Source organism: Lissotriton vulgaris, chromosome 5, assembly GCF_964263255.1.
Source record: "Lissotriton vulgaris chromosome 5, aLisVul1.2, whole genome shotgun sequence".
Classification (NCBI taxonomy): Eukaryota; Metazoa; Chordata; class Amphibia; order Caudata; family Salamandridae; genus Lissotriton; species Lissotriton vulgaris.
Window position 1 is genome coordinate 1,767,116,755 of NC_141693.1, and position 20,027 is coordinate 1,767,136,781.

The following is a 20,027-nucleotide window of genomic DNA, read 5'->3' on the forward strand; positions in this document are numbered from 1 at the left end:
GCATCGTCTCCAGGAGAAGTCGTCTACCGGTAGTGACCAAATCATTACCCCCTAAATGCACTATGACTATGGACGGCGGTGACCTCATCCGCTCTAACAAACCCTCAAAAAATTCCTGAAACTGGTCAATACAGAGACCGCCCCTTCCGTAGAAGGACACTCTGTACCCGTATTCCCCAGGTACGTGAACCATGTCACCTGCTTTGAATACGTCCGCGGCCCGTCTCACGTATGAGTGGCCCACGACCCACACCTCCTTCCTTACAGCCTGTGATGTGCAACCGCTGGCCTGGTGTTGGGTCGACTGCACAGTCCGCCCTGCCTCGTAGGCTTGCGCAACTGAAAACAAACAAAGACAAGAGGCGTGAGTACATGATTACAGCTTCACAACATGTGCAATCGCACGTACCTCTTATAACAATTGGAGGACCAACGCCCCACACGTTTTACTTGTTCTACATTAAGACCCCTGGCTGTAGCTTCAGTGGCAGCCCCTATCCGAAAGGAATGGGTCCCAAATTCGCCCGGGTCCAAGCCCGTTGCGGCAATGGCCATTGCAAGCACCCGCTGAAACTGAAACCTCGTCAGTGGGGTGGCGTCTGCATGCCTCAACAATGTCCCCCCCCATGATGCCACCCTTCGTGCTAGGTAGTCTTCTAAGCACTGTACCGGACACATGGAGGATCCGGGGGTCCGGCGAATGATCGTGCAGTCCCCCCTCCCGTCTTGGTCGGACTTGGACCTGAGAAAGGAGACAATCATCGCATCGCCCCTGATCCGGACATGTTCCCTGCACAAGCCCCCCGACACATCCTGTTTGTTCTTTGCAACCAGCTCACTAACTCTCATAGCCCCGTGAAATGCCAGCGTAAATGCAGTCCGGAACAAACAGGTCTCGAAAGGGGACGAGCACGTGTTAGGGAGTGAGGCCAGTAACTGGGCCAACCTATCCAGACCTATCGGTCGTCTTACGTCCACTCTGCGACCCTCTAGGCGTTGCCACCCACGCAGCGCTTTTTGTACCGTAAAAGACGCTGTCGGGTCCTGGATGCCGTGGGCCTTGGCAACAAAGGAAATGGCGGCACGATGCCTTTGGGCCGTAGCCACCGATTTCCCAGCCCTACGTAAAGACATCAGAAAAAGTACTACACACTCTTCCTGCCCCCACAGTCCCCCTCTCTCTTCCCCCAAAAAGGCTAAATAGGCCTGAAACGCCCCTTCATATGCCTTCCTTGTCCTGGGTGCTAGACTCTCTCCCACGAGGTGACGAAGTTCGGGGCACCGAGAGACCAGAGAGCTTCGGGGAAGGGTGCCGGCTCTGGGTCCGCTGAAGGAAGGAAACCCGAGAAAGCCTGCATGTGAAAACGAGACAGTGCATCAGCAGCCTGATTCATCACCCCTGGGACATGTTTTGCTCTGAATATCACGTTCAGTTGCATACACAGTAAGACAATTTCTTTGAGCAGCCTCAAAATCAATTTACAACGGGCTGCCTGACTATTGATGCATTCTACCACGGTCATATTGTCGGACCAGAACACGACAGAATGATCTCTGAACCCGTCTGGCCATGTTCTCAGGGCCACCAGAATGGGAAATAGTTCAAGGAAAGCTATATTACCCGTCAGCCCCTTCTCGTGCCACCATAAGGGCCACTTTTGTGCAGACCATTTTGTGCCGAAGATGGCGCCAAAACCTATACTTCCTGCTGAATCTGTCCATAGCCCAAGCTCTTCGGAGGACACGGCTGGCTTGTTCCAGACGACTCGGCCATTGAAGTCCGCCAAAAATGCTAACCAAATCCGCATGTCCTGGCGGACTTCGGCCGATAATCTCGTGCGATGATGCCCCTCTCTTAAGCCAACCATTGATTGGGCAATCGAGCGGGAAAACGGGCGAGCCATTGGGATCACCCTCAAGGCAAAGTTCAACTTTCCCACTAATTGTTGCAACTGGTGCAGTGTAACCTTAGGTGCATTTAAACATACTTGGAGGGCTGTCCTGAATGTCAACACTTTGCTAGCTGGTAAACGGAAACACCCCTCCCTTGAGTCCAACTCGATCCCCAAAAACTCGAGGCAAGTCGTGGGACCCATAGTCTTACCCGTTGCCAATGGCACACCAAAATGACCCATCAACACACAGAATTCATCTAAGGCCTGGGCACATTCGGGACTTCCGGCGGAGCCCAGGAACAAAAAGTCGTCAAGGTAGTGCATTACATTTCGAAAACCCGTTTTCTTAGTAAACACCCATTGCAGGAAAGTACTGAATTGCTCAAAATAAGCACATGATATAGAGCAACCCATTGGCATACACCTATCCATGTAAAATGACCCCTGGAACCCGAATCCCAAAAGACGCTGATCGTCTGGGTGTACCGGGAGCAACCGGAACGCTGACTCGATATCAGATTTCGCCATCAACGTCCCGGGCCCCAGGCGATTCAAGATGGCTACTGCCTCATCAAACGATGCGTATCGCACCGAACAAACTTCCGGATCAATTGCGTTGTTCACCGAAAGACCATGTGGAGCAGACAGATTATGGATCAAACGGAACTCACCTGGGTCCCTCTTGGGGACCACCCCTAACGGAGAACACACAAAATTCGGTACCGGGGGTACACTAAACGGGCCGGCAACCCGACCCCGGCTAACCTCTTTCTGAATTTTCTCATGCACCACAGATGTATGTTGTAACACGGAAAGTTGATTTTTGCACATCCCTACCCCCTGAAAGTCCCCCACCGGGATGCGGAAACCATGTGAAAAACCGTTCCGCAGCACCCCGGCAGAAGTACGATCCGGGTATTCGCTGAGCCAAGGAATCATTGCCAAGGTATCAATCGGGGTTGGTAACGGCGCCCCTCGGCCAAGCTTAGACCTGTTTGGCGCCCCCCTTACCCCCATTCTCACCCGTTCTGGCTCTGCACGATGACTCAGGATGGGACGACCCACACGTACTACATTCGTGCTTGAATTTACACAATCCCGGAGGCCTGGTACATTTCCCTTTGTTAAAATTAAAACAGAAACCCTTTCTCCCTGTATTGCCTGCGGGCCTCGACTGGTCGTCGGTGCTCGCACTTTGACGAAAGGGCGTCCCCACATTTTGGCGGGAGTAATCAATAACATTGCCCCCAACCAATGGCATTCTTAACATTCCCGATTCTTTCATTTTATCCCATGTTATAGAATCGTAACAATCCCAAGACAAACTCTTGTTATGTTCCTTCTCTTTCCTGAACAGGTTGTCATAACAAAACCAATGGTTACCTTGATACGATGTCGAGTACCCCATAATTCGTGATTGATAAACGGGAAACTCAGGAAGCAACTCGGGCCTACGACCCCCCAAAATCGATGTGAAAATACCCCACGCATTACCCCAGTTGCCAATAGTCTCATTCACCTTAAAGGCGGCCATTTTTGCGCGCCAAACACTCGGATGCATTAAGTCCTTCTGACTTTTAACATGCTCCATATCATAATGGTCAACAAGCAAGGAAAAAATATTCACATACTCCCCAGACCAGATCTTTTCCTTTATAGCCAAAGGCACATGTTGTCCCAGTCTCTCTCTACGAGAGGGTGCTGACTCGTCCCTTGCAATCGGCAATGGCCGCTTACCTGAACCGGACGCGACTTCCGCCGCTTGCGGCTTGTCTTTAGCCGCCTCCCTTTTCTCACGAAGTCCTTTTATCAGCGCCTGTGCCTCGGCAGCCGCGGCGCCATCACTACTATCCCCCAACCATGCTGCTAGCTGTGCTGCCAGCTCGGGGGGCATGTCTCCCTTGGGTGTCGGGGTGACGACAACAGGGATTGGATTCCCCTCGATCGGTACCGGGGTCGGCGCCTCGAGCGGGGCAGAGGGAACCGGGACGTCTCCACCGGCTGGAACCCTTCTCGACCTCTTAGGTCTCCCTCCAGCCGGCGCAGGGCCCGTACCCTCCTCCCCGTCCCGTTCTGCCAACCGTTTCTTTATGTCGGACACTTCTTTGCAAAGGGCCCGCACCATCTGGTCGGTCGTCATTCTCTTCGCGCCTTTCTTGGGCATCTCCCCGAGGAAGTATCTAGAAGACAAAGAAAAGGATCAAAACGCTCAAAATTGGCTCTTCGTTCTGTCCCGAGCTCACGTGTAGCGAGGAGGTGCAGCTTCGGAGCACAAGAACAAGAGGACGTCTTCTGGTCTTGCGTCTCTTTTTATCCGTCTTCAGGGCGGGCGAGAACCCGCCCCTGCCCGCCCCTAGGGCGGGGCTGGCTACGTCGGTGTCTAGGCCAGCCCACTCCAGGGCGGGAAAAAGCGCGCCCCGGCTACGCCGCTTCGGGCATACCAGCCGAGACACGCCTCCCGCCCAAAAATGGCTTCCCGGGGGGATCGAGGCACTCCACCATACGTTCGGGGGGACCGAGTGGTCGCCCCTTTCCAAAAGTAATCATGGGAGTGATGGGCAGTCTTGTACTTAACACTACATCAGTCAGTACTATGGGCCAATTTTTCTTAACTATAGCCCTGAGCTTCCTTTCCTCACTGCTGTATGTAGTGATTAATCTGGGACCTTCGTTGTTAGTGGTGTCCTCCCTAGTAGTCTCCTTTACTCCTGCACCAGGGTCGGCAATCACACATATATATATATATATATTCACTGAAAAAACCAAAGGTTTCACACCAGTTATAGTTAGCTGGAAATTTTACTGACATAAAACCATTGAAATTCCCACGTCATAGTTAGTTGGACTCACTATAACTTGCGCGCCTGCAATGCACTGCTGATGACGTCACATATTACATCACTCATGACATGGTCAGTGACATCACTCATGACATGACATGACTCATGGGGAGCGGACGGAGGAGCAGACCATGGGGAGAAAAGAATGACAGAGTTTTTAAAAAATGGAGCCTTTTTTTATAAATTGGAGGTAGTTCTAAAAAGAACAGTTTTTTTCTTCTTTTTGTTGTTTTATATTTTTTTATTGTTTTTTTGAACATTTTTAACTTTTTGGGGATTTTCTGAACAGTTTTATATTTTTTTGTATTTTTCATGGGGAGAAACGAAAAAACAGGGAATTGAAAATGGCTCAACTGGAGCAAAAAAAAAAAGAAAAGAAATAATTAGGGTTTATTGGGGCATTTGTGGTTGTCCCCAGCAAGGACGATGATCTTTACGCTCTTTTCCCCATAGGAGATCAGCTTGCCACAATGAATGCATGTCATTCTAAAATCTTCAAATCGTTGTTGAATACAAGGCATCGTCTCCGTTGTTTCTGGTCCAGATGGAGTGGGTTGCTTTCTTTTGGAGCTGGTCCTTGAAGACTGGGGGAGGTTACTGGCCAGTTCCCTAAACTCTGCAGCAGAATAGTTGTTTGGATGCTTCACAATTGCCCCAAAAAACCCTAATTTTTTCTGTTTTTTGTTTTTTGCTCCAGTTGAGCCATTTTCAATTCCCTGTTTTTTGTTTCTCCACATAAAAATAACAAAAAAAATAAAAAATAGTTCATAAAAGCCAAAAAAAGTACAAAATGTTCATAAAACACAAAAAAATATAAAACAACAAAAAGAAGAAAAAAAACAGTTCTTTTTAGAACCTCCTCCAATTCATAAATAAAGGGTACATTTTTTTAAAACTCTCTCATTCTTCTTTCCCCATGGGCCGCTCCCGGTCCGCTCTCCGATGCGCGTACCAGGCGCTCCCCCCACGCAAATCAAAATAAAAACATATTTTTTTGCCCCCGGGCCCTTTAATAACCCCCACATCAAACCTAGGGGATCGGGGGGGGTCTACTCTGCCCCCTTATGGTGTTTTCCCCCTTTGTTTTGGCCACCTCTTGTGTCTCGATCCTACCGAGACACAAGATGGCGGCCGCTCCGGACTGTTTGGAATGTTTACAGACACCCGAGAGCCAATCACCTTTCCGTGCGCACCTCGCGTGTCGCATCCGCTGCGCTCCCCGGTGCGCGTACCAGGGCGCGGCCATCGATATATATATTTTTTTGAACCTAAATTACTCAAAATCAACTGGAGCACATATCTTGAGACATAGCAAAGGCACATCGGGCTACCAGTCCCTACAATTTTGCCAAGTTTGGTGGAAATCCATTCAGCCGGTCGGGCTAAAAGTGAGTTTGACCGCCCTATGGAAATTAACATGGGGAAAACACGTTTTGGGACCCCCCTTTTATCTCGGCCCCTGCTTCACGAATCCCCCCCCCCAAACTTTCAGGAAAGGACCGGAGCTCAACGAGGCAAATTTGAGGACATTTTCAGGCAGTTTCGTCAACCAACGCCAAAGTTATTCCAAATAGAATTTTGAGATTTTGCATTGAAAAAAATCCTAACTATAACTATAACTACCTATATATATATATATATATATATATATCCATATATATATCCATACACGAAAGGCAACTCCTTCTGGATCCCCACGACCCATGAAAGGTGGCGTTCACGTCGGCGGAGTGAAGCCGACTCGTATTAATTCTTGTACAACAAAGTCAATAAAGTACGCTCTCAGGGCAAGAATGAGGCGAACACCGGTATACCCGAAGTGCTGTTTATTCCACAACGCGTTTCGCCGTGAAGGTGGCTTGCTCACGTCTTCACGGCGAAACGCGCTGTGGAATAAACAGCACTTCGGATATACCGGTGTTCGCCTCGTTCTTGCCCTGAGATCGTACTTTATTGACCTTGGTTTACAAGAATATATATATATATATATATATATATATATATATATATATATATATATATATATATATATATATTATATTAGCTACTGGCCAGTTATAGTTAGGACCATGTTTCCATAGGAAAAGCTTTTTTTGACTTGCCTATATCTTTGGTGCCATTTGAGAGATCTTCACAAAAAATTTCAGAAATAGTCCACCGCTGATTATTGCTGTGCATGGAAAGTTTCAGGGTGATTCGCCAAACAGGGGCTGAGAAAAATAGGGGGGTGGGGGTAAAAAATGTATGTGTTTCCCATGTTAATTGTCATAATTGTCATAGGAGTTTTGAACACGACTACAGCCTGAACTACTGGACGGAAATACCTCAAATTTGTCAGATAGGTAGATTTGGTTATGCAGATCACACTTTCAGTTCTTTGGTGTAAATCTGTTTTGTAGTTGTCAACATCTAAATTTTGATATCTGCGGCCATGAAAACTTCCCGAATATTAACAAGCTCATGCAGAGATCTGCAGAGCTCTGATTGGCTACCAACACTTCAACCTGGAAGTGTTGGCAGCCAAGTCCCAAAAACAAACACAGAAAAAAAGAAATGGGGGTAGGGTAGCAATAATCTGACCCTCTTGCTTTCGTACTGAAGGGACCCCACAAGGGCGGAAAAGCATTTTTTAAAATTCACAGCGATTTTTAGGAAAAACATTCGATTATCGCTGTGAATAAAAAAAAAATTAGCATGGCCTCCCAAACTTGTTTTATTTGTAGCCCTGGGTGGGCCAGATCTTGGGGGCATGCCGTCTTTAATTAACCCCTTGGCTGCTGGGGTCATTCCCCTTCAGTGCTGGGGGGAGGGCGGGCGTGCACAGCGCCCCGGTGCTCATGACGGTCTCAGCTCGTCATGAGCCACGGTGGTCGTGTGCTCATGACGAGCTGATCTCGTCATGACAACACCCATTTCATTAGAAAGCTCGCACAGTAGGGTAATTTGCCCAGCGTGCGAGCGTTCTAACAATCATGACGAGCTGAGCTCGTCATGAGCACACGAGAACCGAGCTCGTCATGAGTGTGGAAAGGTTTAAATTGAGGGGGTGCACAGAGCCCCACTTTAAGGGCTTGAAAATGCTAATTTTAATAAGAAGCAGGGAGGTCTCACAAACCCCCATGTCCCAGGGCTACAAATTAAAAATGTCATAGTGGGGCCGCATGGACCCCTCAGGCCTGGGGGACTCCCACCTCCCCGGGGCTACATATTGAAAATGATATGGAGGGGCTGCATGGATCCCCCGGGACCTGGAGAACAACACCTCCTAGGGCTAAAATAAACATTGAATAGGGGACCCCTTCTGGGTTATATATGGCCCGGGGACCAGCACCTTCCCTGGGCCAGACCATGCACAGAGAAGGAGGGGTCCATGCGAACCCCTCCTGGAGGCATTAATGGCCCTGGTGACCAGCCCCCCACCACAGGCCAGCTCCTGCTATGTCCCTAGGTGTCCACCCTCGGACACAGATGATTGCTTTTGCTTGGGTGGAGCTTGCAGGTCCCACCAAGCAAAAGCAAACGCTATGCTTCTGGCAAGAAGGACCTGTCAAATCGTTCCCACTTGCTGGAAGCATAGTTTTCATTTCTTTCCTTGCCCACAGACATGTCGACAGGGAAAGAGATAAAAGATTGTTCTCGTATGCAGGGAGCTTCATTTCCAGGAGCTCCCTGTGTGCAGTGGCGGTTCTTACATGGGGGCGTTTGGGCGCCGCCCCCCCTGCTTTCTCGCCGTGCGAGAAGGCAGAACAAATGCTAGTTATCATATTATATAAGTTATATAATATGATAACTAGCATTTGTTTGTGCCTTCTCGCACGGCGAGAAAGCAGAACAGTTTCCGTGTTTACAGTGGGAGTGTTACTCGAGGGCAGGGGGAGTGGCTTGGGGGAGTGGCTTGCCCACTATTGTTAATACTGACTGTTTGGACAGCCTGAGGCCGGTGCCCAAACAGACAGTATTAACTACAGTGGGAAAGCCACTCCCCCAAGCCACCCCCCCCTGGCCTCAACTCTCCCTGTTCTCTGTATGCTGCAGCAGCAGCATACGACAGAAAACTACGTCACCTGGGGCAGCCGGCCGCACCAATCAATCTGCGGCAGTGGAGAGGGAGGCTGCCTGTCGCGCCGCCTTCCTGATGACGTGCTGCAGCAGGACAGGACTTCAAAACGAGGACGGCGGGAATCGGGACGGAGTCTCTGGTAAGTTTATTATACGATTTTATTTAAAATATATTGGTTGTCCCTCATTTCCAATCCCCCCAACCCCCACCCCGTAATGCCGGCGAATTAGAGCCCGCCATTAAAGGCTGTTCACCCAGGTTAAGACTAGAAACGGAGTTTTGAGTGATTCGGGAATCGGCCGCATTTTCTTTTCAATCCTGCATGCTCGCAGCAGTATATTTATAGATAGATTTCTGGCACGGAACCGCTTTTCTCCCTCATCTGATGGCAATATCCGAGGCCCTGGTGCCTCGGGCTCTGTAGTGTGGCCGGCAGGTTGGAGCAGCCAAGTGGAAGCATCGTCTGCAGAGTTGCAGATGGTAAAAGATTTTATGACAGGCCCAAGCATGAGGTCAAGCCAGCTTCCTTTCCAGCTAGAGAAATTCTTCATAAAACAGAATGTTGCCAGGGTGACGGAGCGACGTGCCATGCTGGGACATGAACATAAAGGACTGCAGGTGTTGGTAGTTCAGCGGGATAACACACCCGCTGCAGAGAGATCTGCGTGTTACTAAAAATCACTAGTAGGAAAGAGGTTCACTCGGATTGTCATCGTCTGAGGTTAGTTAAACGTTTATAGCTGCAATCGGCACGTTATTTGTATTAAGCTACAGGTCCGAGTAACACATACATCCTGTGCTTGAAATGGAAAAATAGAAGTGCAGGTACTCTGTACCAGAGTACCTGCTAGTTTTTGAATAGTGCCAGCACTCTTCAATTAAAAGCATTACGTGTCTCTGGGGATTGCCTGTACTCTCCCATTGAAAGTATTACATCTGCCTTGATACACACGTATTAACCTCTTTCTACACATCTGCAAAGGGCTTCTAGTAACACAGCACACCCAGAGAGGAGAGAGAAAGTTGGAGGGGGGAGAGGGCGAGTCAGGGGAACAGGTTCTTCTTTGATGGAATACCAGATGAAAATAAAGCGCATTTAGATTTTAGCCCATTACTACCTTTTGGAGACAAGTTCATGGGGAGCCAGGAAACTTATTTGTCGATGTTTGTTTTGGTTTACCTGGCTCTAACAGATCGTGGTTGAATGATGTCAGTCTTCGGGGCGCAAACACGGCTGGGGGCAATTGCTGAACGTCTTCGCATGCAGTGACTAACAGCCTACAACTACAATAACGCCAGTGTCTGTGGGGAGGTTGCTTGCATTCTCGGGTCTGTGCTAAGCACCCCCACCTGCTCAGAGGCCCCAGCAGACGTGGTATTATCTACTGTAGTCTGTCACCAGGCAATGCCAGGCCTAGACAGGCTGTAATAAAGGAAACCTATTGAGTGCAGTGCAGTGAAGGGTGAGTGATGTCTGTGTGAGTGCAGGGTGAGTGATGTGTGTGTGAGTGCTGGGTGAGCAGTGTGCCTGTGTGAGTCCAGGGTGAGTGATGCCTGTGTGAGTGCAGGGTGAGTGATGTCTGTGTGAGTGCAGGGTGAGCAGTGTGCCTGTGTGAGTCCAGGGTGAGTGATGCCTGTGTGAGTCCAGGGTGAGTGATGCCTGTGTGAGTCCAGGGTGAGTGATGTCTTTGTGAGTGCAGGGTGAGTGATGTCTGTGTGAGTGCAGGGTGAGCAGTGTGCCTGTGTGAGTGCAAGGTGAGTGATGTCTGTGTGAGTGCAGGGTGAGCAGTGTGCCTGTGTGAATCCAGGGTGAGTGATGTCTGTGTGAGTGCAGGGTGAGCAGTGTACCTGTGTGAGCCCAGAGTGAGTGATGTGGATGGGTGATTGCTGGCTTAGTAATGTGTCAGGGAAGGGTGAGTAATGGGTCTATGAGTGCAGGGTGACTGTGCCTATGTGAATGCAGGGAGAGAGATGTATCTGTGCAAAGAGACTTGTCTGGCTACTCCCAGAGATGTATTCGCCAAGCCACCTCTTTCTCAAATGTGCTTGAGAATACACCATTTGCCCACCCTTTTTTCAAAATGTTCTCGTGGGAGAACCCCCGAACCCCCCATAGGTGGTTCGGCCTTGCTTGCTGCACTCGCTCGCCACAGTGCAGTATTTACGCCCCACCACTTTCAAATGTCACCAGCCGCCACTGCCTGTGTGCAAGAGCATTGCCTGCTCCCTCAAAAGGTGCAGAGCCAGCTGTGACCACAGGGGCCTTGAGGCTCCATCTGCATTCCCCATCCTGCACAATGAGTGCCTGGGTGAGCTCCAGGGCATCCAGAAGACATGGCCAGACAACTAGGGATGGTGTCCCCAGGTCTGAATTTGGCTCGTGGAGGGGGGCTTTGTGGCTCTCCTACCCCCTTTACTTTTGGTTGGGCCCCAGGGGATGGATCCTCTGGGCCGAAATGGGCCCGGGGGGGGAGGGTGCAGCCTCCATTCAGTTAAGGCTGGGTCCCAGGGGATGGGGTCCCCTGTGCCGAGCTCAGCCCCAGGTAGGCACACAGCCCCACTGTAATGGCTGGGCCCCGGGGATGGGGTGAGTGGGTGTGTAAGTGGCTTTATGCATAACTGAGTGGTTGTGTGAGCAATTGTATGGATCTATGAATGGGTATGGGAGTGGTTTTGTGGGCGTATGAGAGGTTGTATAGGGATGTGAGTGGGTGTCGACTGCTTCTGTGCATGATATCATCAGTTATATCATTTGAGATCTCATCAGCGATGACATGAGTGATGTCACTGACCATGTCATGAGTGATGTAATATATGAGGTAATAAGCAATGCATTACTCAGGTCTAAGTTACAGTTTGCCCAGCTAACTATAACTGCTGAATTTCACTTTTTTTGAGTGAGTGAAATGTGAGCCTAACTACATTGTCCCTGTAAGCTTGGGTTTTGTCAGTGAGCATATATATATATATATATCATTTACACCTCATAATATATATTCCTGACACATTACTCACATTACACCTACATCCTTACACATATTTTCATGCTACGTCCCTATGCCACTCCACTGTATGCCACTCCACTCTACGCTAATCCACAGTACGTACCTCCACTCTGATCCACTCCACTGTACACCCCTCCTCTATACACCATTCCACTGTACCCAATTTAATTCTACACCACTCTATTCTATGACACTCCAGCCTACACTACTCAAGTATGCGGCCCTCCACTCTATGCTACTCCAGTGTATGCTATTCCACTGTACACAACTCGACTCTACAGTCTAAGCAATGGTATTCTATGCCACTCCACTCTACGCCACTTCACTTTACATCATTTCACTATACACTATTCTAGTGTATGCCACTCCACTCTATGCCACTCAATTCTAGGTCACTACACACTATGCTACTACACTCTACGCTATTCCACTGTACAATACTCCACTTTATGCTAGTGTGCTCTACTGCAATATATGCCACTCCACTCTATGCCACTACACCTTACGCCAGTTAACTCATTTTTATTCCACTCTACATCACTCACTATACACTACTCCATTAAATGCTTCTCCACTCTACAGCATTCCACTCTATGCCACCACACTCTATGCAATCCAACTGTGTGCTACTTAACTCTACAACAGTCCACTGTACACCATTCCACAGTATTCTATTACACTATAAGCCACTATAGTCTACCCCACTACACTCTACCCTGGGCCACTGAAATCATGTGGCAAAGGAGGGCCAAATTATGTGGCAGGAAAGGAAACTTTTGCCGCATAATGCAGCACATTTTGTGACAGTATTATTTTATTATTTTGTAATGTTTATACTTGTTAACTCTCTCTGGGCATAGGTTGCACCTCAATGGTCCTACAAAAATGTGGGAGCTAGAGAGGGAAATATATTAAGGGAGCCCTCCACTTAAAACATTCAATTACAACAAAGCCCTCAATACAACAGACACACTCAATTCTTCAGCTAGGGGATCCCCAATCATCCATTCAGAAAGGGTTCTGTTTTAGTATCCATTTAAAAACAACCCCTATGTGTGTTTAAACCCGGTGTCCAGGAATCACCACATCAATCCCCTGTGAGATTATAAAGCAAAATATAGGAATACTTCACAGAAGCCTCCAACCAATGTGTTAATTGGCAGTATCTCACCAATATTCTCACTTTGTCATCATCATTGGCAGCATTCCTATAAAGATGGAAGAACCAATACCCAGACATAGTCAGAATAATGTTGTGTGTGTCTATAAATCCGTAACAGATATGTCACCCCTCTCAAAACCACCCTAGGTCCTCATACAGGAAGGAGAGAATTTTATTAATAATTAGTTGTGTGTAGTATTTAGCACCATTTTAATAAAAACGTCTGACATGTTTTATTACCATTCCATACTTATTGGCAATTTCGTCAGGGCATGAGGACCAATTATCACCCATATATACACTGGACCTGTATATCAAAAGGAAATAAAAAGGTGGACAGATAACATAAACAAATACATGAGAACTACCCATCCCTTTATTCAAATTGATAGGATGATAATTACCATATGAGCACTATGAATACGCCCACCAGTAGGTCAGAGGGAGAAACTGTAGGGAATTGCACCCGTTGCCTATAAAGAAACAATATACATCTTTTCATACTGTATAATTGTCACAGATTTAACCCTTTCAGTGCTCATGACAGAATGGTTCCGTCAAGAGCACCAGTGTTCATCTGCTTATGACAAAACTATTCCGTCATGTGCACAAGGGCAATGGATCCCTCTGCTGTAAACAGAAGAGGGATTTCCTTTTTTTTCTTTGCCTCTGGAGGTGGGGAGAGCTTTCCCAACCTCCCGAGGCATTTTCTTTTTTCAATGTAATGACGATCGCACGCTTGGCGTGCTGACTCTATACATTGAAAATGAAACTGAAATTATCCAATCAGCTAGTTTCAGGTTCAGTGCTTCAGTGCTCGTGGGGCTATCTCAGCAAGGTCCTTTGCTCCCCTCATTTTGAAATGGGCATATTCAGTCTTTCCGTCCCCCCTGGAGGGCAGATGAGGGAAGTAGCCCCCAATCTCCCCCCACTCCCCGGGGTGGCAGAAAGCACTGTAGAAAGTCTGCTAGGCACCAGGGATTAGGTTTTTCGTTATACATAGGGGTGGGGGCTACCCATTATGGGCATGCCAATTCCCCATCACAAATAACTTTGCCACAGTCTATCTGCCTCCCCTGAAGGCACAGGGCAATAGCCCCCTATTTACCCCCCCCCAGGGGGGCAGAAATTCCATTAAATTTCAGGGATTTATTTTTTAAGTTCAGAGGTCAGGGCTGCCAGGAATGGTCATGTCACTGAAATGCCAAATAAATGCTACAGTCCTTCTTCCCCCTCAGGAGGCAGATTGCAGCAATAGCCCCTGATCTATCCCTGGGGAGGGCAGAAAGCCCACTGGGCACCAGAGATTAGTATCATTATTTTTTTTTTACATAGGGGTGGATGCTGCCCCCCTCCTCCCAAATTGCCAGACTTCCTGTCCCCCCTCCCGGCAGAAAGTTTCAGAATCTGCAGGGAGCCACAAACTTTCAGCCCACCCAGTATTTCCCCAAAGTCTCTCGATAAAAATGATACCTCACTTGTGTCGTTAGGCTTCATGCTCACGACAGGAAATGACCCAAAACATACTGTGGAGACTTTAAAGTTATTGATCACAAAAAGACTTGGTTTTGTGAAGGAGTCACCTGCGTTTTTGGTCTTGGGCTCGTGGGCATCTAGGGAAACCTACCAAACCCAGACATTTCTGAAAATTAGACACCCTGAGGAGTCTAGGGAGGTGTGACTTGTGTTGATCCCCCAACGTTTTCCTACACAGAATCGCCTGCAAACCTCAAATTTAGCTGGAAAAATCCAATTTTCCTTACATATCTGTCTGGGGTCACCGGGCCGGCACAAATGTCCTACCACCAAGGGTTCCTCTCGGTCTCCCGATGAAAATGATACCTCACTTGTGTGCATGTCTAAAAACACATATAAAAAATATGCATTGCGCTTAATGCTCGCTGTACTATTCCCTTAAATCCTATGTTTAGGCCCTTCCCAGTCTCAGGCACTTGGCCCACCCGGTATCATTTTACTTGGGAGACACAGGGGAATGCTGGGTGGTAGGTATTTTGTGCCAGCACAGTAATTCCTGACCGAAATCTGAGCTACATTTGATTTTTAGCTAAATTTGAGGTTTGCAGGGGATTGTGGGTAACAATGCAAGCCACACCTCCCTGGACTCCCCCAGTTGCCTGGTTTTCAGAAATGTCTGGGATTGATAGGCTTCCCTAGATGGCCGCCGAACTCGGTACCTAAAACGCAGCTACCCCCTTGCAAAACCAGGTCGTTTTGTGATACACAGGGGACATCTGCATTTTTAGTACTGGTCTCGGCAGCGATCTAGGGAATCCTACCACAACCAGACATTTCTGAAAACTATACACCCGCGAGAGGCCAGGGATGTGTGGCTTGCATGGATCCCCAAATGTTTTCTAGAACTTTCCATCACAGATATGTGAGGATTTTTTTTTTTTACAAAATTTGAGGTTTGCAAGGCATTCTGGGTAACAGAACCTAGGGAAAGCCACACAAGTCACCCCATTCTGGAGTCCCCTGAGTGTCTAGTTTCCAAAAATGTATAGGTTTGCTAGGTTTTCCTAGGTGACAGCTGAGCTAGGGTCCACAATCCACAGCTAGACACAGTGCAAAAAAAGGGTCACGTGCAAATAACCACTGCTTTTCTAAACTATATTTGTTACCATTTCGGAAATATATAGGTTTCCTTGGTACATATTTTCACTCTTTATATTTTACCAAATGTATTGCTATATACCCGGTACACAATGAAAAACCATGCAATACGCAGCTCAGTTATTTGCTCTGGGTACCTCTGGTTCTTGGTGAACCTACAAGTCCTATATATCCCCCCAACCAAAAGGGTCCAGCCGACGTAACAGTATATTGCTTTAAAAAATCTGCCATACTTAGAAGAAGTTACAGGTGAAAATATTGGCGTATATATTACAGTTTTTTCCAACTCAATTTCAATATTTTTTTAGTTCAATTGTTAGTTTCTATAAAAAAAACTTTGAAGGGTCTACACAAATGACATCTTGTTGAGTTCAGAATTTTGCCTACTCTACCATTATTGCTTTCACGCCCATTACTACCACTAAGTAGAAGGATGTTGAAAGCTTAAAAAATAGGAAAATGAGGCGATGTCCCAGGAAAATCCCCAAACTGTGTAGAAAATTTAGATTTTCTGACAAAAGTCTGCCTGATCTTGAAAGCGGGGAAGGTGGTGACTTTAGCACTACAAACTCTTTGTTAATACCTTTTGCAGTCAAAAAAATAGATGCTTACTTCTGTACCACTTTTTTCCTAAAAAACAAAAATTTGCTGTATTTTTGCCAATTTCTTGGTCCCCTCCAGGGAGATCCACAAACCCTGGAAACCTTTGAAATCCTCTAGGTGTTGGAAAAAAAGGGCGCATATTTGGCATCGCTACATTATGTAGACAGTTATAGGGGCCTTAGGGCGAACTACCTCAAATAGCAAAGAAAAGGCTTAGCATGGGGGGTAAGCCTAGCAGCGACGGAGTTAACTATGGCCACAGACTTTTTCTTTCAACGTGACCAAAATGAATAAAGAACAGCTGTAATCAAGAGCCTCTCAACCTATTTCATCCCAGGACCACTTCATATGGATCCTCATAGGGATACACTACTCATCAAAAAACCATAGTGTCCTCTTAAAAGCAAATTTCACAGCCATTCTTGGCTCCAGGCTTCCTCTCTGCATCTGTCACCAATCTTGTCACCATTAGTGATCAAAGCACACCATCTCATAGCTCAACAAATACCAAAAAGCCTCCTGTAAAAGTTCTCATGCCATCTGTGAAATCATAGCTATAACAAGCAGCATTTCTGCTCACTTTTTAATCAAGCCCCCCATATATGATCAAGGATAATTACACTACAAGTACCAAGCCCTGTTCAATAGCACACCCATGCCATCTCACTCACCTCTGTTATCGGCAAACAGGATCTACCCGAGCACCGTCAGTGTACTTGCGGCCCCTTTCATTTGAAGTGTCAGCACGGTGTGTCCCGCTCAATATGAAGACATTAGCGCTGCTTGCCCACTGGAGCAATATTGGGAGGATGTAAAGGGAGCGCATCCTCTCCCCATGATCCTCCATGCTAATTTCTTGTCTAACCCTGGCAGGGCACTTCATATTCTTACAACATCAAAAAGCTGCTTAGATTATAAACTAATTATACCTGGTGATATAAAGTGTAATATTGTCAGTATACTCGATGACAACACAACAGGACCTAGTGCCTCAGCATGGTACATCTTCGATGTGAATCACCGCAATGCTTTGCAGGGTCCCTGTAGCTGGCCTGCGCTCCATAGTGGCCAGCAGGAAATTCTGATTTTGTGCCAGTCCGGCATGACCAGATATCCCCAGTTGGCGTTTTGTGCTTTTGGCGCTATTTTGACCTAAAAGTTAAAAAATTGAACATCTCTAGTTTTACTGGTTTTGATTTTTGTCATTTTGCTCTTGTTTTATTTATTAAATTATTCTCTATTTTTCAAAGCTGGGGTGGAATTATATTTTGTGGGGTGTTTTCACTGTTTTACTGTTTGTAATATTGCACAAATACCTTATGCATTGCCTCTAATTTAAGGCTGACTGCTCTGTGCCAAGCTACCAGGGAGTTGAGCATAGGTTAGGAGTTTGACTATGCCTTACTCTGACTAGGATTGGTGTTGATGATTGACCACAGCTCACACCCCGTCAACCAGTAACCCTATCTCTATCACCATCACCACTCCACTCTACGGTACTCCAGTGTACACAACTAATTCACTTCACTCTACCCCACTCCAATGGAAGCTATTCAGCTGTATGCCATTCCCTCGTATGCCCTCCATTTTATTCTACTCAACTCTTTGTTACTGGAGTCTATGCTATTCCACTGTATGCCACCCCAGTTCACACTACTACACTCTATGGTACTCCACTATATGCTATTCCACTATAAGCTATTCCAATCTACGCCGCTCCACTCTGCTCTATTCTACTCTATGCCACTTCACTGCACCTTATTATACTGAACACCGCTCCACTCTGCCCCACTGCACTTGGCATGCGTTCTGTTCAGGGCCCATTGTGGTTTCCCCAATACATCTAGCCATGCATGACACAGGCCGCATTAGCTTTGCACACGCTACTATGTAAATATGTTTGCTTCAGTGCCCCATTATATTTTCCACAGAAGAAAAGTTGTCTCATTCTGTTTTTTTCCTGGGATTTAGTCTGAACAGCAGACAAAGTCAAATAACAATGTCCCTTGATATTTTGTTCTGGTCAAGCACTCGCACCTAAACACAACAAAGAGGTGCAGCTGTTGTTTATGAATATGTGAACCTTGTCATATAGGTATGCACAGCAATGTGACAGAGAGAGAGGGAGACAGATATTTTCTGAGAGAAAATCAAGGCTGAATTTGAGATGTAGAACATTCATCAGGTACAGGGTCTGCTACTAAGCTCAGTGATATTTGCTATATAATCAGTTTGCTGATGGTGTTTTTGCTAGGCAGTTGTTTTATGAATGTGGCACGTATACTACATTATAGAGCACAATAGTTTAAATAAACATTTCAAACTTCCTTCGTGTCTCTGTCATATCTTATTGTGGATGAGTATGAGTGAGTGAGCAAAAGGTGGTGTCCTGTTAGCGCGATCCGTGAGAGTTGGGATCATGGTTAGCCTCTACGTGTAGCTCCAGAGAGTTTTAAAAAAACTTTGGCTCTATGCATCGCTCCACTCCGCTCCCTCCCTTCTCCCTCCCTCCTCCCAAATCCTTTAAAATTATAGAAAGAAGGCCCTTACCTGTGTTTCTGCTGCCTCCCCTGCCTGGCTGCGTTCTACTTCCTGCTCCTCGCCAACTAGACACCTCACGTCCTCCTGACTGCTTCTCTATTGAAAAAAACACTACGTTGGATGTCTTGCGAGTGCGCATGCACACTCGCAAGTTGTACAACATAGTGTTTTCTCAATGGAGGACGCAGGAGGAGGAGCAGGAAGGAGAGCAGCCAGGCAGGGGAGGAGGCAGAAACACAGGTAAGTGCCTTTTCCTTATCCTTTTACAGCATTTGGGAGGGGGGAGGGAGTGGCTCACTCCGCTCCACCCCAGAGGCGGAGTTTTCCCTATTCCGCGTTCACCACGTAGCGAAAAGTAGGCAAATCTCTGCAAACTCCACTGGCAGAACAGAGCTACCCACACAGGGTTAATCATGGTACTGTTGTGGTATGGTGACTTACAGCTAGATTCATGACAGAAAAATCGGCTCGCAAAGGGCCGGATTCTGCGAATCTGGCCTTTTGCGAGCGCAATTTTTGCATTTGGGATTCATCCTCCCAAATGCAAAAATCGCTAATTGCGAAATCGCATATTTGCGAGGAATTACATTTAAGGAATCTCTATTAGAGATTCCTTAAATGCAATTCATTATCCATTTATTATTTGCGAATTCACTATTTCTGGCAGCTATTTACCGCGAAGTTTAACTTCGTGGTAAATAGCGAAAACCTAGAAAAATGCACTTTAGTGCATTTTTCTAAGTGGTATGTTACACACACACATGTCCTTTGGAAATGTGTGTGCGCAACATCAGGCTACATTTACATTTCAGGGGTGCAACAGGGTGTTCATTGGACACCCCTGCACCCTTGAAATCGCAAAGTGAAAATGCGAATCGCTAATAGCGATTCGCACATTGATATTTCTTCCCATTCATTCCTATGGGCCTTAAGGCCCATAGGAATGAATGGGGAGTTATTCCTTATTTGCGACTAGCAATTTGCTAATAGCAAATAAGGAATGTGTAGGAATCGCAATTTATTTACCGATTCCTACATGAATCCCGTTTTGCGAGTCTGTAATAGCGATTCCTTATTATTCGCTATTACAGACTCGCAAAACATGCCAATGATGAATCTGGCTGTTAGTCCCTTTCTAATTATGTTCTATGGTCCCAAGCATAGTTCTCTTCCTGAGCAGAATCCCTCTACGCTACTCTATTGTATGTTATTACACTCTACCAAACACCAGTCTATGCCAATTCATTCTTTGCCACTCTACTGTACTCTATTCTACTACATGACACG